Below are 21,448 nucleotides of genomic sequence, written 5' to 3'. Positions count from 1 at the left end.
CACACCTCCACCCTCTCCATCGGTAACCCCACCTATCCTTTTTTGGACACTTAAGGGCAATTTAGCATGGCCAATCCACCTAACCTGCACATCTTTAGACTTGTGGGAAGAAGCCGGAGCACCCGGCGGAAACCCACGCAGACACTGGGAGAACATGCAGACTCCGCACAGACAGTGACCCAAGCCAGGAATCGAACCTGTGAGCCTGGAGCTGTGAAGCAGCTGTGCTATCCATTGTGCTACCGTGCTGGTATTCCAGTGCGGAGGGCAAAGTTGTGAATTCTAAAACTGAGGTATTCTTTTAACAGGAGCCAATGTAGGCCTGCACGCATGGGGCTGAAAGGTAAACGGAATTTGATGCAAGTTAGGACACAGGCAGCAGAGTTTTGAATGAGTGGTTTTCTGGAAGCACATCACATGCTCTATATAGCATTGAAGTTACAAAGAGTCTGACTCGGCCTCCGATTGTTGCCACGAATGGGGATGGAGCCAGGGGCTGGACAACAAATTCTATGGTTGGGAGTGAAGGCCATAGCTTCAGCCTTCCCCAGATTTAGCTAGAGGAAATTTCTGCTCATCTAGCTCAGTCTGCAGGTTGGGACATGATACAGTGAGTTATCGGAGCATTTGCTTTGCATTCTCTTCGCTGTGAATTCACCTTTTAACTTAGTTTTCATTCTCTTTATCTTTTAATTAGCCTTCCACACTTGCCACCTCGTCTATTTCCTATCATCTGTCTTCCAATTACTCACTTTCTTTGTCCATCTACTATTCCCTACTGCTATTTTCCTCTTCCCAATTAATGTTTTATTCCCTTCTCTACCTTCCTTGATTGCTAATTTAATTTCCATCTGCTTTTCTATTCTCCGTATCTCCCTTTCACTTGTACCAGCCTCCCCGAACATGCGCCGGAATGTGACGACTAGGGGCTTTTCACAGTAACTTCATTGAAGCCTACTTGTGACAAGCAATTATTATTATTACCTATCTTCCCTTCCCTTATCTGCACTGCAATCACCTATCCTCATTTTCGACTTCCTTCTGCTTCATCTGTTTCTCCCACCCACCCACTCCAACGTTTAATAGCAAAATAGTTCATTAAAATCATGAGAACATTAAGGTTATGTTTTAAACTAAGTACTAAATGCATCACTTTGAAGCTGGGTTTCAATTGAACTTATTGTGGGGAGATCGTTTTGGTGTGAAATTGAGATCCTAACAGCTACAATGTTCTTAAAAAAGCAAAAAGCTAATGTATTAATGGAAATCTTCAAGGGCTGTTGAGTGCTTTGCACTTATTCCTGTTGCCATAATACAATGAATAATGCAACTCCTACATATCCCATTGAATTCTACCTTTGAATGAAGGCAGGCATTTCCACAATCAGAGTATAACTTTTTCTCCATGTGTTACCACTGAAAATGACCTATTCCATTTTTCTAACTTAGCTTGCTCTTACTAACTTTTTAAATTATTTATGGGATGTGGACTCTTTACTGGCAAGGCCAGCATTTATTGTCCACCCCTTTTCCCCTTGTGCAGGTTTTGGTGAGCTGCCTTCTTGAACTGCTGCAGCCAATGTTGTTACAATCCAAGTGAGGAGGGGGGTGGATGGTTGTTCCCTTTTCCCACTCCTTTGACCAGAGCTGGTTTTGTTGAAGTGGATGTACTTGCTAATTCAGTGAGTGTTTAACTCTTTACCCGCGGTGATCGTAAAATAACCAATCAGGCAGGTTGTCTGGAGTTTTCACAAAGAAAGAGGTTAACTTTATTAGACTTAACCTTGTCTAAGAAAAATAAATAAAATATGCTGCAACCTTCGCACTTACACTCGAAGTTCACACGCGCGCACGCAGATTTACGGAGTGGGGAATGACGGATTGATCAAATTAGACTCCAGAGAAATAGAAGGGGTAGGGAAAGGTCCATAGCTTAGCAATTTGACTGGCTTCAAGATTATGTTGGTGGTCCTGTCTGTGTGATTTGAAGATATAGCCTGCTAATTTGGCTGTTCTCGAGATAGTACTGGGGGATTGACTTCCTTCAAGAAGTCTCCCATCCCTGGGTGGTCACGGTCAGCAAAGAGAGTTTTAAAAACTTGCAAGGTGGGTTGGGGCGCGAAGGAGGAAGGGGGACCCCACTCAAAGCTTCCCTCATTAACCTCTCAGTTGCTTGTCGCCCTAATGAAGAGGATGTGGAAGCTTCAAACACACAAAGGGTGGGCCTGTCACCCAGTGATTCAAATATGGTAATTACTAGCGTAATTCCACCTAATCCATTCATGTTTGGAATCTCTCAGACAGGGTCCCATTGCTCAAGTTATTAGGTTTAAAGCATATTCCCATTGTAGCTTCATGAGTTCATGCCTGGGAACAGTCTATTGAATATCCTAGATTACTGCCTTGACGCCTTGCTAATGGGGAAAGGATGTGGCTCACTCATTTTCCTGTGACCATTGTCCTTGATGGATATTTGCAGACATGATGGCCGGGATTCTCCCTTCTGGGGACAATTTGAAGTCCCCAGGCCAGCGGGAGAACCGGCGCCAACCAATCCGGCGTCAACAGACCCGAACGTGCGGAATTCTCGCATTTACTAGGTGGACGCCGGAGGGGTTGGCGCCACGCCAACCAGCGCCAAAGGGACTGCGCGAGTTCACGCATGCGCCAAAGGGCCGGTGTGATCTTGCGCATGCGCGGAACCGCAGGCGTGTTTTTGTGCATGCGCGGGAGGTTCTTGTCTCCGCGCCGGCCATGGCGGAGCCCTACGGGGCCGGCATGGAAGGAAGGAGTGCCCCCACGGCACAGGCCTGCCCACAGATTGGTGGGCCCTGATCGCGGGCCAGGCCGCCGTGGCCCCCCCCCCCCCCCCCCCCCCCCGAGGATCGCACCAGCCAGCTTACCTGCCAGGTCCCCCCGGTACGTGAGCGGAGTGATTCACGCCGGTGAGTCTGGCCAGAAACGGACGGCTGCTCGGCCTATCGGGGCCCGGAAAAATGCCGGGGGGGCTGTTGCCAATAGCCCCTGACCGGCGTGGCGTGAACCCCGCCTGAAAAACGGCATCAGAGAATACGCCAGCCGGCGGCGGGGGGGATTCGCGTCGCCCCCCGGGGATTCTCCCACCCGGCGGGGGGTTGGAGGATCCTGATGGATATCTCCATCTAAGTGGATTTGAATGTGGTGAGTAAAGTGATCCAAATTTAGCCATCTTGCCTGTGAACTTAAGTCACACATCCTCTATTTTTAAAAATGTCTCTTTAAAACATCGGTTTGGATTTCCAGCTGGTGGATTTAAAAAATCACAATTTGGAATTGTCATGTGAGAGTACCTTTAAGAAATGGGTGTTTATAAATGGGTGTGTATATAAATATCTGTAGTGAGAGTACCTTTAAGAAATGGGTGCTGATAAATGGGTGTGTATATAAATATCTGTAGTGAGAGTACCTTTAAGAAATGGGTGTTTACTACTGCAGTGATGTCAGAGTGGGTGGAGCTGGGCTGACTGTCAGCCTTTCACTTTCTTTTTATGCTATTTGCTGCAGGATGTGTTTTAGTTTAGTTTTCAGAGCTGGATAGCTGCAGTCACAGCTAGAAGGTGTATGAATCTCTCTGTAAATCGATCCTGGTGATTTCCAACTAATAACAGTAGTGACCTGATGTGCTTCTGGTAAAAGGTGCTTTAAGTGTTATGGATGGACTTCCGGTGGCGTGGGCGAGCAGGGCGGCTGCAGCAACGAGCTCCCGCCGGTGGCCGCGATTAGCGGCGATTTCGGGGAAATCCCCGAGTCTTCACGCACCCCCCCCCCCCCCCCCGCCCCTTCCCCCGATTATCGTCGGCCTTTGGGGCCGCCATGAGCAGCCAGCGGGGCCGGTTTAAAAACCGGCGAAGAACCCCGCGCGGGTGTCGGGGGCTGAGGCACCGGGCCCGGCGCGGCAGGTCAGAGTAGCGGGGGCGGAGCTACGATGAGGCCAAGGCGGCAGGCCCGAGGCCAGGGCACTATGTAGGGAGGGTGCTCCACGTCGGATGGCTCCCACCGAGGAAGAAGAAAGAAGGTTGAAGCCTGGTCCCAGGTGAATGCAGAGGAGAAAGAAAGAAGATTTAAGGAAATTTGGTGAGGTTTTTTTTTCTCTACCCCCCCCCCCCTTTTTTTTTCAAAACAGAAGAATGTTAGATCGATGAAGGGCAGGAGGGTGAAGGGGGAGAGAGGAGAAAAGAAAGAAGATAAAAAACAATAAGCCGCTAAAGGATGCGAAGAGCAGCGTCGAAGAAAGGAGGAAACCGGTTCGCCGCCGAAGGAGAAGACGAGCAAAAGTGTTGACAGGATGGCAGAAACCGAACTGCAAGGCGGGGCCACTACTTACGGTGGAGAAGATGACCGAGGTGATGGCGGTGGAAAAACATTTGGTGAGGCACATGGAGGCCTTGAGGAAAGAGATGGCGGTCGTGTTGAGGTCATTGGTGGAGGAGGCAATCAGCCCGATGAGTGTGGAGGTGGCAAAGGCATCGGCCGAGGTGAGAGAGCAGGGCGAGAAGATGAAGGAGGTGGAGGAGGCCGTGACACGACACAGCGACCAGGTCATCTCGATGGGGGACGAGCTGCAGAGGGTGGTGGAGGTTAACAGAGGACTCCGAGCCAAGCTGGAAGACTTGGAAAACCGCTCAAGGCGGCACAATTTGAGAATTGTGGGCTTGCCCGAAGGGACAGAGGGCCCAAGGCCAACGCAATACTTTGCTAAGAAGTTGGCGGAGCTGATGGGGGAGGGTGAGAGCCCCACCCTGTACGAGCTAGACCGAGCTCATCGGTCATTAAGGCCGAAGCCCAAAGTGAACGAACCTCCAAGGGCAGTAATTATCTGCTTACATAAGTTTTGCATGAAGGAGAAAGTATTAAGCTGGGCGAAGCAGGAGCGTGAGGTGCTGTGGGATGGTACTGCGGTTCGGATCTACCAGGACTTGACGGTGGAGTTGGAAAAAAGACGAGCGGCGTTTGGGCGAGTGAAGGCGGCTTTGTACAAGAAGGGGGTGCGATTTGGTGTGGTGTACCCGGCGAAGTTGAGAGTAACATATAACGCCAAAGACTTTTATTTTGAGTTGGCAGAGGCGACTGAGGCGTTCGTGAGGGCAGAAAGCTTGGGACAGAAGTGAAGAGCGGAACTGGAAGAGAGACTGTGGACTGTGTTTGAGCGGCTGGAAAATGTACAAATATTACAACTTTCTTTTTACTGATTTGTATTGAAATTTACTTCTCTTTGCATTGTTACAGAGTTCAAGTTAATGGCGTTCTGTGTTGCGACGGTTAAATGTTATGTTAGTGAATTGTAGGGGTTGGATTGTTGGGTTTGTTTTGGTGTTTCTTTCTCTTGGACTGGGTGGAAGGGGGCGAGAGGTCTTGGCGAGGGGAGCCACCCGCGCTAGCTACCTAAAGTCAGTTAGTGAACGGGGGTGAGGTGAGAGGAGGACTGCGGACGTTGGAGCTTTAATGGGCCTACGAGGCGAGCAAGAGGGGTGGGGGGATGGATGTTGGGGGATGTTTTTGTAGGGGGGGTTCTTGGGAGGCGGTGGTGAGAGGTGAGGTAATTTTGTTTAAGGCCAGGGTGGATAAAGAGGAGAGGTTGGAGCGGCAGAGGGTAATAGATGAGATGTTGGAGGTAGATAGGAGGTATGCAGAGGATGGGGACCCGGCGAAGCTGGAAAAAAGGAACTACAGGCGAGCTTCGACCGACTTGTCCACCAGGAAGGCGGTGCGCCAACTGAGACGAGCAAGGGGTGCAGTTTATGAACATGGAGATAAGGCTGTATGTTAGCAGGTCAGCTCCGGAGGGAGGCAGCGGCAAGGGAAATTCTTCAGGTGAAGGATAGGGCAGGGAAGTTGGTGGTGGCCCCAGTGCTGATTAACAAAGTTTTTGAGGAGTTTTATGAGAGGTTGTACAAGTCAGAACCACTCTGGGGAGACCGTGAGATGCAGGAATTTCTAGATGGGTTGGAGTACCCGAGGCTAGGGGAGGGGGACAGGGCTACATTCGAAGGAGCAATAGTGGAGCAGGAGATAAAGGATGCGATTGGGAGGATGCAGTCGGGGAAGGTGGCAGGGCCGGATGGGTTTCCGGTGGAATATTATAAAAAATTTTAAGGATAGGTTGGCACCCCTGATGGTGGGGATGTTTGAGGAGGCGCTAGGGAAGGGGGTGTTGCCGCAAACCTTGGGGCAGGCATCGATTTCCCTGTTACTAAAAAAAGATAAGGATCCGACTGAGTGTGGGTCGTATCGGCTCATATCACTTCTGAATGTGGACGTAAAAGTGTTGGCGAAGGTACTGGCGGGTAGGCTGGAGGAGTGCCTCCTGAAGGTGATGGGGGAAGGATCAGACGGGGTTCGTGAAAGGGAGGCAGCTGTTTTTGAACATTAGGAGGGTTTTGAACGTTGTTATGGCACCGGCGGAAAGAAAGGAAACCGAGGTAGTTGTGGCATTGGACGCCGAGAAAGCGTTTGATCGGGTAGAATGGGGGTACTTGATGGCAGTGCTGGAGCGGTTTGGGATTGGACCAAGGTTTGTGAACTGGGTTAAGCTATTATATAAGGAACCGAAGGCGAGTGTCCGCACAAATGATATCAGTTCGAGATACTTTTCTCTCCACCGTGGGACGAGACAGGGATGTCCTATGTCCCCCCTGCTGTTTGCACTCGCGATTGAGCCGTTGGCCATCGCATTGAGAAGTTCGGGAGCATGGAAAGGAATACTGCGGGGGGGGGGATAGAGCTTAGGGTGTCCTTATATGCCGACGACTTGCTGCTGTATGTGTCGGAGCCGAGTGTGTCGATAGGAGGAATATTGGAGCTACTGCGGGTATTTGGGTCTTTCTCTGGGTACAAGTTGAACCTGGACAAGAGTGAGTACTTTGTGGTGTCTCGGCCGGTGGTGGGGGCAGGGGTGGGGGTGCTGCCATTCCGTAGAGCAGGGACTCATTTTAGGTATCTGGGGGTGCATGTTGCCCGGGAGTGGGGGAGGCTTCGCAGGTGCAACATCACTAGTTTGGTGGGGAGAGTGAAAGCCGATCTGGCAAGGTGGGATGGCCTTCCTCTGTCACTGGCGGGTCGGGTACAGGCGGTTAAAATGAATGTGTTGCCGCGATTCCTGTTTATTTTTCAATGCCTACCGATTTTCCTGCCAAAGTCTTTTTTCAGGGAGATTGAGGGAAGGATTACCTCATTCATATGGGGAGGGAAGGTGGCCAGAGGTGAGAAAGGTGCTGCTACAGAGGGGAAGGCAGGCAGGGGGTTTGGGTCTCCCGAACCTGTTGCACTACTACTGGGCGGCGAACGTGGAGAAAGTGCGGAGCTGGGTCAGAGGGGTTGATTCTCAGTGGGTCAGAACGGAGGAGAATTTGTGCAGGGAGTCAGGGCTGAAGGCACTTGCAACAGCGCCGCTCCCGATAGCTCCGGGGAAATATTCAGGGAGTCCGGTAATAATAGCTTCATTGAAAATCTGGAGGCAGTTTCGCCAACACTTCGGGTTGGGTTTAGGGTCAAGGGAAATGCCGATTCGGGAGAACCACAGATTTGAGCCAGGGAAGTGGGATGGAAATTTTCGGAAATGGGAAGAGAAGGGGATTAAGACGCTAAAAGATTTGTTTCTTCGGGGTCGGTTTGCAGGATTGAGGGAGCTGGAAGCGAAGTATGGGCTAGAGCAGGGAGAAGTGTTTAGGTCCATGCAGGTTCGGGGTTTTGCCAGGAAGGAGATACAGAGCTTCCCAGAGGAACCGGCCTCCACATTGCTGGAGGTGTTGACGACAAGGGGACTGGAGAAGGGGGCAGTGTCAGCGGTGCACGGAGCTATTATGGAAGAGGATAAGGCACCACTGGAAGGGATCAAAGCAAAGTGGGAGGAAGAGCTGGGAGAGGCTGTAGAGGAGGGGGTCTGGTGTGAGGTGCTCTGGAGAGTGAATGCCTCCACCTCATGTGTGAGGTTGGGGCTGATACAGCTGAAGGTGGTATATAGAGCGCACATCGCGAGGATGAACCGATTTTTTGAAGGAGTAGAGGATGTGTGTGAGCGTTGCGGGGGTGGGGGTGGGGGGGGGGGGGGCGAATCACGTTCATATGTTTTGGTCCTGTCCAAAGCTAGGGGAGTACTGGAAGGAGATGTTTAGGGTAATTTCCAAGGTGGTGTGTGTGAAACTGGACCCGGGTCCCCAGGAGGCCATATTCGGGTGTCGGACCAGCCAGGGTTGGAAACGAGAGCGGAGGCAGATATCATAGCCTTTGCCTCGTTGATCGCCCGAAGGCGGATCCTGCTGGGATGGAGTGCAGCCTCTCCACCCAGTGCCCTGGCGTGGCTGGGGGGGGGACCTGTTGGAATATTTGACCCTTGAGAAGGTTAAGTTCGAACTGAGGGGAAGCTCGGGGGGGTTCTACAAGTCGTGGGCACTATTTATTATGTACTTTCAAGAACTGGATAACATTCAACATTAGTTGTGGGGGTGGGGGGGAGGGGCGCTGTGTAGATTAAGGGTGACTATGGGTAATCCCTGATTCCTTTTTGTCATTTGTTTATGTAAACCTGCGGGCTGATGTTTGGGGGTTGGTGGGCGGATGGGATCGTTGTTATTATGGGGATTGACATATCTTGCTGATTATTGTTTATTGTTGATGGGTGTAAATGTGGGAGAAAATGTGAAAAAGGAGAACAAAAATATTTTAAAACATTTAAAAAAAAAAAAAAAGTCTTATGGATGTTAAAAGGAAAGCTTAAAGGTTTACTTAGTGTTGTATTCTTTGGGGGTTGTATTTGAATTAATGGTTGCTAAGTTGTTCACTATGTTTTAAAAAGGTTAACTTGAGTTCATAGAATAAACATTGTTTTGCTTTAAAAAATACTTTTCAATTTCTGCTATACCACACCTGTAGAGTGGGCCGTGTGCTCCCCATACCACAATCTAGTAAAAGTTGTGGGTCAGGTGAACTCCATGATACACTTTGGTGTTCTCTAAACCCTGGCCCATAACAGAATAAAGCATGTTTTTGTGACAATATGGTATAGGTACATGCACAGTGCTATCAGGGAATTCCAGGATTCTGACCCCGTGACATTGAAAGGGTGGCACTATATTTCAGGATGGTGTGTGACTTGGAGGTGGTGGTGTTTCCGTGCACCTTCTGGTGAGCACGGCTAATTGTGGATGGTACAGGTTTGGAAGGTGCTGTCAAAGGAGTCTTAGTGAGTTGCTGCATTGCATCTTGTAGATTGTACACACTTCAGCCACCGTAGACCTGTGATAGATCATTTAGCACTCCTGGCTGAAGGTAATTTCAAAGGCTTGTTTTTTTGCAGATATTCTGGTTTCCCCTATCATTTGTTGAACCTCCTCCTCCCATTTAGTGAACCAGAAATGTTTTTGCAACAATCCTGTAGTTTCATGGCCATAATTACTGAGACTAAGGTCTTCATTTCAGATTTCTTTTAATTGAATTTTAATTCCTCCAACCACCTTGATTGGATTGGAACTCGTGGGCTAGATTTAATGGAGTGCCATGGTCCCCACGCCCCTTGCCTGAATAGATGGGGGTGAGACCACCCACATTCTGGACAGCTGCTCTGTAGCCATTGAACACCAAGCAGTGTTAAATGGCCGGAGGTGGGACTTCTGCCGATATCTGGCAGGAAATCCCAGCAGAAATGTCCAGCAGTTCCCTCGTCTCAGCAGCACCACCACCAGGAGAGGTGACCACTGCTGTGACTACAATCTGAGCTGATGGACTGAAGCCCAAACTATTAAGTCTAGGCTCTCATGGAGACCAAGCTGACAGTTACCCTCCCCCATTCCCCCTGCCCATGCACCACACCAACCCATACAGCTAAAGTCGCCAGGCTTCCCACATGGCAGGCCACTCCCACACCTTCCAGCACTGCAGGTAAATTGCTGCCAGTGGGATGAGGTCTTTAAGTGATCACTAATTGGTCTCTTAAGGGCCTCGCCCATTGGCCCAAGGACCCGTTCGACTCCCGCTGTCCAACGTATAATTGCAGAAATGGCATAGGCAGGTGTGTAGAAGGTGGGCACAACGCTCACTGAATTTTGCATGCCCTCCCCACCTCGGAAAGGAATTACTAGTCTAGTCACAAAACAGCAATGCTGTCATTTCCTTCATTGTGTTTTGAGCAAGATTGCCTGAACTCGCTATTCTCAGGCAGAACCATTTAAACACAAAATATTAAGTTGGGAAGAAAGTTACCTAAGGGATGCGCTTAATGTAGTGACCATTGCAGATCTGACTCTTGTGTTGCTATATCTCCATAAACTAAAACTCCGTTTTTAAGTCAGGATACTTGTCTCCCATTACTATCCCTATGATCTACATTGGCAAACTGTCCTCCACTGTTGATCCTCATCCCACATTATCCACTATCTTGAATCACCTCCACTTTTTAGACTCTCCATCCTCTGACCCTGGCACTTTGTGCTTCCTCCTCGCCCTTCGCTGCACCATTGAGTGGTCAAAGCTTCAGCTATTTAGGCCCCCAACTCCACCACGCGGAACCCTGAGAGGTTTAAGTCCAAGACGTATAATTTATTTTTAAATATAAATTTAAAGTACCCAATTCATTTTTTCCAATTAAGGGGCAACTTTCATAGATCATAGAATTTACAGTGCAGAAGGAAGCCATTCGGCCCATCGAGTCTGCACCGGCTCTTGGAAAGAGCACCCTACCCAAGATCCACACCTCCACCCTATCCCCATAACCCAGTAGCCCCACCCTACACAAAGGGCAATTTTGGACACTATGGGCAATTTAGCATGGCCAATTCACCTACCCTGCAGATCTTTGGGTTGTGGGGACGAAAACCACGCAAACACAGGGAGAATCTGCAAACTCCACACGGACAGTGACCCAGAGCCGGGATCAAACCTGGGTCAGCACCATGAGGCAGCCGTGCTGCGCCACTGTGCTGCCCCAAGAGGTTTATTTTATAACGCAAAGTCAAATCGCACAGTGATAAACTGCACAACTAGTCCCAGCGGGGACCGTCCAAAGATGCCCATTCCATTCCGGGCCGGGTTTTATCTCGGGAAATTCAGGGGCCCTGCTGTTGGGCTTCCGGCCCTCAGCGGGTGGGCTCGGACTCCACAGGCCCCATGGGGAGATCGATCGGGTCATCCTCGTGGTGGTTACAATATCCCCACCCACCGCCCCAAGTCCGCAAGTTTTTCTGTCATGGATGGTGGAGGAGGCCTCCTCCATTTTGTCCATGGTGACATTTCCAGCTGTTGTGGGGCTGAGTCAGGGGGCATTGGGGAATGTCATTTTCCCACCGATCATCTGGGTGGGGGGGGGGGGGGGGGGGATGTTGCCGTCAGGTCCTTGGTGGTAGGCAGGCCAGTTCACCCGGTGGAGCTGGTCCTGATGCTGGCTCCCTGCTCCAGAGGTGATCCACATGCTTTCGCACCATCCGCTCCCGTGTTTTCACCACGTATGATACCGGTCCAGTGTGTTCCACCATGGTCCCTGGTATCCATCGAGCACCACCTCCAAAGATCCGGATGTGTACCGTGTACGCTGGTGGAAAATCTGCCCTGCATCCATCTGCTGCAGTACTGCCTCTGGAGACCTAGCCTCCCTTCTACTTTCCCACTAATATCGAGGAATGTCAGACTTAAGGCGTGTTCTCCGTCTCCGGCCCATCACCAGTTCCACTGGTGATACTCAATGTGTGGCGTTGTACAGTAGCTGAACAAAAAACCCGTCAACCTCGTCTCCACGGATTCCGTGGCCTGTTTCCTCATCTCCCTCTTAAACGTCTGCATCGCTCGTCCAGCCAGACCATTTGAGGAAGGGTGGAATAAGGGGTCCGAATATGCTTCACCCTGTTTAACTTTGTGAAGTGCCTAAACCCCCTCTAGTAAACGGGGGTCCTTGACCAATACCTCCGGTATGCCTTGTGTACTAATTGAGTAGCTTGTCAGTGGTAACCTTCAAAGTGATGGACAGCATTCGATGGATGTCTAACCATTTGGGATGAGGGTCCACCATCAGCAAGATCATTGAGCCTTGAAAGGGTCCAGCAAAGTCAGCATGCAGACGCTTAGAAGGTCAACCCAGCCGTTCCTATGGGTGGAGGGGCACAACTGATGGGATCTTCTGCTGTTCCTGGCACATGGTGCATTGCTGGGCCAACCGCTCGATGTTGCCATCCAAAACTGGCCACCATACGTAGCTCCTGGTGAACAATTTCTTCTTCGCACCCCGGGTGTCCTTTGTGTAGGTCTCGACTTACTGCCCTGACTCGGAATCAGAACCCAAACTCCCCATAGGAGGATGCCGTCCTCCATGCTGATCTCTTTCTGCCCCCGCTGCGAAAACCCACAGCTCCACAAGCAGTTTCACTTGCCGATCCCCGTGCAAGGCGGGACATGGCGTGCCCGGGGCGATACTCAAACATGTACTTGTGCACTGCTAAGAGAAGGGCCCCACGCTGCATCCGGGCAGATGCTATCGGCAGAATTGCCTTGTCCTCTTTGAACAACCCGAATAATGGCCTGTGATCTTTTCCGATCAGAAAACGTGGCCCCTAAACATATTGGTGCAATTTCTTCACAGCAAAAATGACAGCCTGCTCTTCTTTCTTGATCTGAGCGTAATTGCACAATCCCCCCCAATTTTTAAACCAGTGCTAACCTAGTATGGTGAGATGCAGTGTGGTCTGGATGTCCAGCAGCGCCACTTGTGATTCCGTTTTGCCCTCATCGCCAATATAGTGATCACGAGGAGGCCCCGAAAAGGTAAGCCCAAGAAGTTTATTTTATAACACAAAGTCAAACCGCATAGCTGTGGAAAGCACAACTAGTTCCAGCGGGGACCATCCGAAGATGCCAGTTCCCTTCTTGGCCAGGTTTTATCTCGTGAAATTGATGAGGTCCCCTGCTGTTGGGCCCCCGCCCCTCAGTGGGGGGAGCTGGTAGTCCGTGGGCCCCACGTGGAAATCGCTCGGGTCATCCCTGTGGGTCTCGGGTTTACAACAACCTCTCTCTTCTCCTTTTAAGAACTGCGTTTTTGTCACCCTGCTCAAAATGTCCCTTTGTGAGTTGGCATCCATTTTGTCTGTTTGAGCCTCGGGCAAACTGTGTGAGACACTTTTCTAAATTAAAGGTTGTTGTATGAATGCACAAATTGAGTCAAGCTGCCAGGAATGCAGGTTCCTGATAAAAGATGACTGATCGATTTTCCGTCGGCTAGATAAAGGATTCAGATTGTGAGCGCCACTCAAAAGTTTATACTTTTGCCCATTGCTTTGATTGTGTTTCTAAAAATGTTCTTTTATTCTCCCTGTATATGGAGAGAACAGCTTCAATTCATGCTTTTTGATTGGAGCACAAAAGGGTACAGGAGAAGTAAATGTCATTAACGTCAGAACAGTTGGATAAGGTACTTTAACCATAATCCACAAAAGGCCTTTGGCATTTCTCTCCATTAGACAGAGACAGTTGGATATACGTAACTTGTAGGGCGGCACCACTTCGCAAGTGCGGGGGCAAGGAGAGGAAGCAGACGTCCATGAACTACCACAGTCGTTGCAGGGATTGAATCTGTTCCTGTGACATTGGCACATTTTGCATCATACTCTAGACATCTGGCCAACTGAGCACATGGCAACCCCAATGCTCAGTTGTTTTCATTGAAGGAATTTTCAATTGATAATAATTGTGCTTCCTTTCATTTTGATGAGTCAGATGCTAACTACCACTTGACTCAATTGCACACAAGTCATGAGAACTAACCATCAATGACATCAAGTTCCCACGGGTACTTTTTAATTCTATTCTAATTTCTGCACTGTCAAATTAAATTGACAAAAAAGTGGACTCGGTTCAAAGGCTCGTCTATTGTGACAAATCCAATAACTACTCATTGCTTCATGAGCTGTGTATATTGGCTTTAAAAGCAACATAGTACTTAATTATGCAGTTTGTCACTGTAAATGAAAAAGCCTCTCAGAAAAAAGGAATGAACTCACTGGCCCTAAACATATAGAAACTCAATTTACTTAAATAATTGCATATTGATTTTTTTTGGGGGGGGTTACCTAGTGTTTGGAGCTTTGTTTCGAATTACTAAAGCTGGCAGTGACTAAAACAAATACCTTGCTTAGTCGGATCAATGTCATTAACCATAGGGAGGATATTTTTGCATTGTTTCTTGTAGTTAGCCTTGAAACAGTAAACCGACGTCTAATATTCTTGATTCAAGCAACCAATGTTTATCTTAAATATTTATGTATTGGGAGATATAGAAATACTCCGATGTTTGCAAAGACAAAAAAATCCTGAATGTAATTTCCTGTGTTCGTAGATTTAAAGTTCAATTTGTTTCAACATGCATCTACTAACTACAATCTTTGTAATTGATAAGATCAAGAATACTTGCACTCTATTTCTAAAGATACATAGATAGGATAGCAAACAAATAATAGATTTTAAGTTGGATTGTTTTTATTAAGTTTTGTTATGCTCATGACTTAGCATAAGCTGCTTCCTTGATGTGCACTCTGACAAAGGAAGGTTCAGACTTGGAGATAGCTTTAACACGTTTATTACTGTTAACGATTCTCCTACTTGGATTCAACTCTACTGTTAATCCTGCTATAGCTACTCAGACTGACGAACCAGTCTGCTACAATCCACGTGGTGGGTGTGATGTGTTTCAAATTAACCCTGTGTACACAGAGTGTCTCCACTGGAAAGAGGAAGATCATGTGTGCTGTGTCCTTTTATATGGGTTGGTGTAATGCCCTCCAGTGGTAGTGTCACCTCTGTGTGTATCTTGAATACCCATTGGTCGTGTCCCATCTTACTGACCTATTGGTTGAATGTCTGTGTGTCATGTTCATGGTGCTCCCTCGAGTGTCTAGCTAGGTGTAGTGTATGTACATTAACCCTTTGTGTACTTAGTGATGTATATCACCACAATTGAAACGATCAAGAATACTTGCACTATATTTCTAAAGATACATAGATAGGATAGCAAACAAATAATAGATTTTAAGTTGGATTGTTTTTATTAAGCGTGGTTGAAACTGCATTTCCACCGGTTTTAAGTTCATCGTTGGAAAAGACATGGGGTTGGTGTACAAAGATGTGGCGGCAGTAAATGGAATGATTCTGTACAGATAATGTTAGGGTGAGAGTGGATAGGTAGGGAGTGCTGATGAAATACTGCCTTTTTCAGAATCATAGATGAGGGTCAAATAGTGAAGGTGTGGGATGGATCAGTACTTTAGAATTTGAGGGTGAATGTTATTTACAGTGAATTTTTCATCAAAGGGTTAAGTGTATATTGGAGGAGAACAAGGCATGTAATGGCTTGAAATATTGATATTTCAAGATATTGAAAGTATGGAAGGAACACGCATTCTGGACTTTACTCGTCATATTATTTATACATAGCATTCCTTTTAGCTAGCTCTATCTACAGTTCAAGTTTATTGACAATATTACTATATACCTAATCCATGAGTTAGGGTATAGTATTGCGACTTCATGTCAGTAACAAATTTTGTTATTTGAAGTTTAAACGTTTATTTTAGTTACTGAATTGTAATGTGTACAGACGTATGAACCTTAATTAAAATGGGTCTATTTTTGTATTAAAAAGTTGCATCAGAAGATTATATTTTTTCATTTAATTAAAGCAAAATCTACAGTTCCGCCATTGACATTCAGAAAATAATATATCTCATCCTGTTCCATGACAAAGCCGTCCAGTAGAACATGGCACCCAGAATGATTATGGCTATTGATGGGAAGAAAAAAATAATGATGGCAATTGAAGATCCAACTCCTAACTAATTAGAGGATAAAACAATTGCAGATAGAAGTGTTTTGGAGGACTCGTGATTTATAGTGTTATCCTAGCACCTCCGGTTAGTTACATAGAGCTTTATAGAGCACCATTCATATTTTCAGGATGTCTCAAAGCATTTCACAGCAAATTAATTCCTTTTAACTTGTGACCTAGGAGTGCTTGTGGTGCAGTGGGTAGGATCCCTGCCTCTGAGCCAGTGGGCAACCACCCTAGCGGCGGAGGCAGCCCACCAGAAGGATCTACCGACCCCGCTGTTGCCAATGGGATTTCCCGGTGACCGCACCCTTCGTCGGCGGGAATCCTGTGCGCCGGCGTGGGACCGGAATTTCCCGCTGGCATGAACAGTCGGTAAATCCCACCCAGAAACTCCCAGTTCGGGTCTCACCCCAGGACTTGATGATGTTCATAAGGCAGCCCACGGGTTGAGTATCAATCTGCAAAATCCTTCCAACACATGCCAGTGACAGGCAGCAAGAGTAGTGGAGACTGCTGGTCAGCCATGTTTGATGTAAGGTGGCGCCCCACAAGCGCTAAGCCTCTGGTGACAGGCTAGCGACCTGTTCCAGGAAAAACCTTGCGTTGGGAACAGATAAACATCTGCCTTGTGCACCACTGTGCATCAAACAACATGTGACCTGCATTGTTCTTATATAAGCAACTGCACCATTTTGCACACCGCAAGTCATATAAACGGAGATGAGATAAATGACCAATCTATTTTGAAGATGCTGATTGAAGGATACATTTCAGCCAAATATGAGCAGATCTCTTCTCTTATTTGAATATTGTCATGGGATTTTTTTTTCCATCCACCAGAACAAGCAGCGAGGGCCTCCATTTAATGTCTAAACATGAAACTTCTACCAGAACTGTATGGAGATGTCATCCTAGATAATGTCCTCGCATAATGCCATGGGTCTTGTACCCGGCAAATGTGAAATTAATCTTACAGGTGAGTGTAAATTGTGTGACAGAGAATTGGTCTCCATCTGATATCATTTTCTATTGAAGGCAAGTGGTAATGACAATTGGGCAGAGTATAAAATGAGTTGTCAATTCACTGTCACCCATTTTGTGATACCGCCAGAGATGAATTTCACCCCGTGCTCCTTACAATGATGAGACTGTGCCAAGCTGACATAATAGGAATAGAAGTAACCAGGAATAAAAAAAATGTCAATTTCCTCAGACGTCTAATGCAGTGTTTTTCAAGCTTTTTTTCCCCAGGACCCACTTTTGCCAACCGACTGACCTTTGGGACCCAGGCCGGCCGAGCTTCGTGTTACACGCCACGTTCGCTTATCTTTGATGCGGAAGCGGAGCCTGCTTGGTCCTCATGATCTGCCTTGAATCAGGTCCAAAAAGGGAGAGGGCAATGTGCATATCAGGTGCAGACCTCAGCCAAATCCTTTGAGCCATCGTCACCTTAATGAAAACGGAAAATCTAACCTCGCACATGTTATGACGTCGTGAAAGATAATAGCAACAAAATGCTTGTTTTACTCCGTACTGGACACTCCTGGGAGATGCGACACCAGAATTCTGACAGCTTCATTGGTTTTTGCCGTGTTTTTAATGTATCATAGGTCAGCTACGGCAGTGTATTCTTTTAATTTGGAGTCAGCTCAAAGTTAATAACTAACTTTGGGGTCTCAAACTCAAAAGGAATTTTTCACCCACCACTTCGCTTTCAAAATCTGAAACTTTTCTCCTCATTTGCCAGTACACCCCTACATTTAACACACAAGGGCTTTGCATTCTTATTTGCATTGGCACAATTGACAAAACCATACCTCAACAAATTTTTATCCTTTTTTGTTCCTGAGTTAAGTTTCTTCTTTGTCGGCTGTTAACCATAGGACCTGGAGTTTTGTGCAGAGCTAACACTAGTACCACTTTGTCCTGCCTTGGACTCTTCTGAGCAGTTCTCTCCAGCAGATTCTGTTGTGAGATCCTGTACAATAGATAAACTGCTTATTTGAGTCTCTGGCCATCTCTTACTTGTAAGAAAGTCATTCATCTTCACAGTTCACTTGCCTTGCTTGCCAGCAGCTGTAAAATGGAAGCAATACTGCTCCATGATTTGGCACCAAAAGCACATACGTACAGGGCACTTGACATCGAGAGTGTATGCAGAGCGCATGACCTGCTGACTTCTACCGCTTCTGGCCTGAAGACTCCACATAGCCTAATTTATTTCCATTTAAAAGCAGTCAGCGGCTGCCATTCTCGATGTAAAAGCCGCTAGCTGCTGTTCATAGGATTATAGAATCCCTAAAGTGCAAAAGGAGGCCATTCTGCGAATCGGGTCTGCATCAGCCCTCTATAAAATCACCCTACCTAAGCCCACACTCCGCCTATTCCTTTGGAGACCAAGGGGCAATTTAAGAATGGCCAATTCACCTATCCTGCACATCTTTGAACTGTGGGAGGAAACCTGAGCACCTGAAGGAAACTCACGCAGACACGGGACGAACGTGCAAACTCCACCCAGAAAGTCACCCAAGGCCAGAATTGAACCACTCTGGTACCATGCCACTCTTTTGTTCTTGCACCTAATCCAACATTCAAATACAAATTGAAATTTAGCAACAAACTTCAAACCAACTTCTAAAAAGGGCATTGTAACTAAATATTTACCTCTCAAGCCATGAATGAATGCTGCACATTAAATGTTTCCGAGGATAAATCTGATTTACGATAAGAGTCATCATATTTTCATATTGATCATCACAAAAGAACTGGTCACAACCAAAAAAATTGCTAGTAAGGCTTCCTCATTTGGTTTTAGGATTTTGCTTTCCATCTCTTTAAACCACCTCCAAGCAATTTCTACCTCTTTGTGCCAGACTGCAGAAATAATGTTATTTCCATAATTCCTTGGTGATAGGTTAGTCATTTTTGATTGAACCTAAAAATACCACCGCCTCTCTCAAGATCAGTCTGGCCAAAACCACTGATGAAGAGGCTGTAAGCTCCAATCTCCAATACTTTGAATCTAGTTTGCATAATGACATATAAATCAAGCACCTCCTATGTGTAAATCAAACACTAGAGGGCGTTACTAACAGCCTCGCTAGGCATTCTGGGAGAAGCTGAACAGAACATGGAGAGCAGTGAAAGTTGAATAGAGATATATAGCACGAGGTCAAGTCATCGTGGAGTTTAGTAGTTACAGTATTGAATACTGTAGTACAGATTCAATATAATTTGTTTATTATCTATAACTCAGTACAGTGTGCAAACTTCATTTTAGTTAGTAGTGTAATAATAAATTAGTTTGATTCAATCTTCTTCTTTGTATATTCTTTGTCAACTCTACATCTGGCCATCTTGGAGGTAAAGGCAAAGAATATAATATATTACCAGTAATGGTAATAGTGATTTAGTCACATCAACGTTGGCACGGGTAGAGAGTAGTTTTTCCATTATGCTTACTTCAAAACAAGTTTTATTGTACCATTCCGCTTTCAGTTTCTTCCATTTGTCCATACTTAAAGGCTTTATTGGAACTGACGTTTTTGCAACTTTAGCTACTGTTGAAGCATCACCCAATGTGCCGCCCGTTTGGCTTTTTGTGAACTCTTCTCTTTTTCTGGCTGCCCCAGCAGTAAATCAAGAAACCGAAGAGGCATTGTCGACCCCGTGAGCAGTTCTTTCTTGTTCAGTGTTTGATGCTTTCCTCTTTCTTCCACTATTCTGTTTGTGCACAGTTGACATTAAAACAATTGACGAGGTGTGCAGCTGTGGGGCACCGCAACAAGGTAAAAGCCTAGCTGTGCCTTGGCGGGGAGGTTAGAGACCTAATGACACACTGCAAATGGGGGACAACGCCCTGGAGGGTCTGAGCCGACATGAGTTAGTGATAGAAGGGGCTACCCTCTTTAACCTTGGAAGTGGCGCCAGGTGGGACGCTTCTCCCGAATGGCGCGACCAGTCGCTCCAGGACCCACCAGACACTGGTGACCCACACTTTGCAAATCCTTGCACTAATGCATCAAGTCCACCATGGTGGCTTTGAATTGTATTTTGTATAACCCTAATGTCCTTGCCTCTAACACCTTGCCTGGTAAATTGCTCCAAATATCACTCTCTTCCAGCCAAGCCCAATCCAGAGACTTGTGCACATCAGCTGACACACAGGGTATTGAGATAGTGCGGCTGCACTTTAGGAGGTGCCATTTTTCAGGTTAGACTTTAGATGAAGGCCCCTTCTACCCTCTCATGTGAACGCGAAGGATCCCTTGGCACTATAAAGATGAGCTGGGGACTTCTCCCCAGGGCGCAGGACAATATTTACTACTAAAAACAAATTATCTGGTGATTATCACAAGGCTGAGTGAGAGGCCTTTCTGCAAATTGGCAGCTGTATTTCCTGCATTACAACAGTGATTACACAGCAAAAAATACTTCATTGGTTGTAAAGGGTATTGGGTGCAATACATATAGCATCCCCATTATTTGTCGACTGTTTACAAGACCAAATTAGTTTGGATCTTTTATCCCAAACAATCCATTTTGTATATAAAAACAGAAAGTGCTGGAAAAACCCAGCTGGTCTGGCAGCATCTGTGGAGGAGTTAAGGTTTTGAGTCCGTATAAACCTTTTCAGAGCTCTGAAGAAGAGTCATATTGGACTTGAAATACTAACTGATTATCTCTTCACAGAGGCTGCCAGACCTGCTGAGTTTTTCCAGCACTTTCTGTTTTTATTTATCATTTCTGCTCCCGCAGTATTTTGCTTTTCATTTAATCCATTGCTTACGAGGAAATGAAATGAAATGAAAATCGCTTATTGTCACATTAATGATGAAAAATGTCTTGTTGAAATCTTTATTTAAGAAGCTACCTGCCTTTAGGGCAGCACGGTGGCGCAGTGGTTAGCACTGCTGCATCACGGCACCGAGGTCCCAGGTTCGATCCCAGCTCTGGGTCACTGTCCGTGTGGAGTTTCCACAATCTCCCCGTCTTTGCGGAGATGTGCAGGGGAGGCGGATTGGCCATGCTAAAATTGTCCCTTAATTGGAAAAAATGAATTGGGTACTCTAAATTTTAAATAAAAAGAAGCAGCTATCTGCCTTTAAATTGATATTCATTGGTATTCAAATTGATAGTTAAATAATAATATGATTAATGGACTAATAATTACTCATTAAAATTTCTGTTAAAATCTGTGATCCAGACATATTTATAAACTCAAATCCCCATCTCTGTAGACACACAATTACAAGGTAGAAGGTTTAACAATTGTGTATCACTGCTGTGTTTATGGGCCAGGGTTTAGAGAACCCCAAAGTGTATCATGGAGTTTACCTGACCCACAACGTTTAATAGATTGTGGTATGGGGAGCACACGGCCCACTCTACAGGTGTGGTACAGCAGAAATCGAGAAGTATTTTTTAAAGCAAAACAATGTTGATTCTATGAACTCAAGTTAACCTTTTTAAAACATACAGTGAGCATCTTAGCAACCATTAATTCAAATACAACCCCCAAAGAATACAACACTAAGTAATCCTTAATAACTTCCCAAACAACATCCAGAAGACAAAAGAAACACCTTTTAACAGAAGCACATTAGGTTTACA

At 46.6% G+C, this 21,448-nt stretch overlaps 1 pseudogene; it reads right to left on the bottom strand.

Annotated features, from left to right (window-relative positions):
- Positions 1-18,495: 18,495 nt before the first annotated feature.
- Positions 18,496-19,715, bottom strand: LOC140392319 (mitochondrial ribonuclease P catalytic subunit-like; annotated as a pseudogene).
- Between the last annotated feature and the right edge of the window lie 1,733 nt (positions 19,716-21,448).

This window comes from Scyliorhinus torazame, chromosome 16, assembly GCF_047496885.1.
Source record: "Scyliorhinus torazame isolate Kashiwa2021f chromosome 16, sScyTor2.1, whole genome shotgun sequence".
In the NCBI taxonomy this organism is placed as follows: Eukaryota; Metazoa; Chordata; class Chondrichthyes; order Carcharhiniformes; family Scyliorhinidae; genus Scyliorhinus; species Scyliorhinus torazame.
The sequence above is the reverse complement of the archived record's forward strand: the minus strand, read 5'-3'. Positions and strand labels throughout refer to the sequence as shown.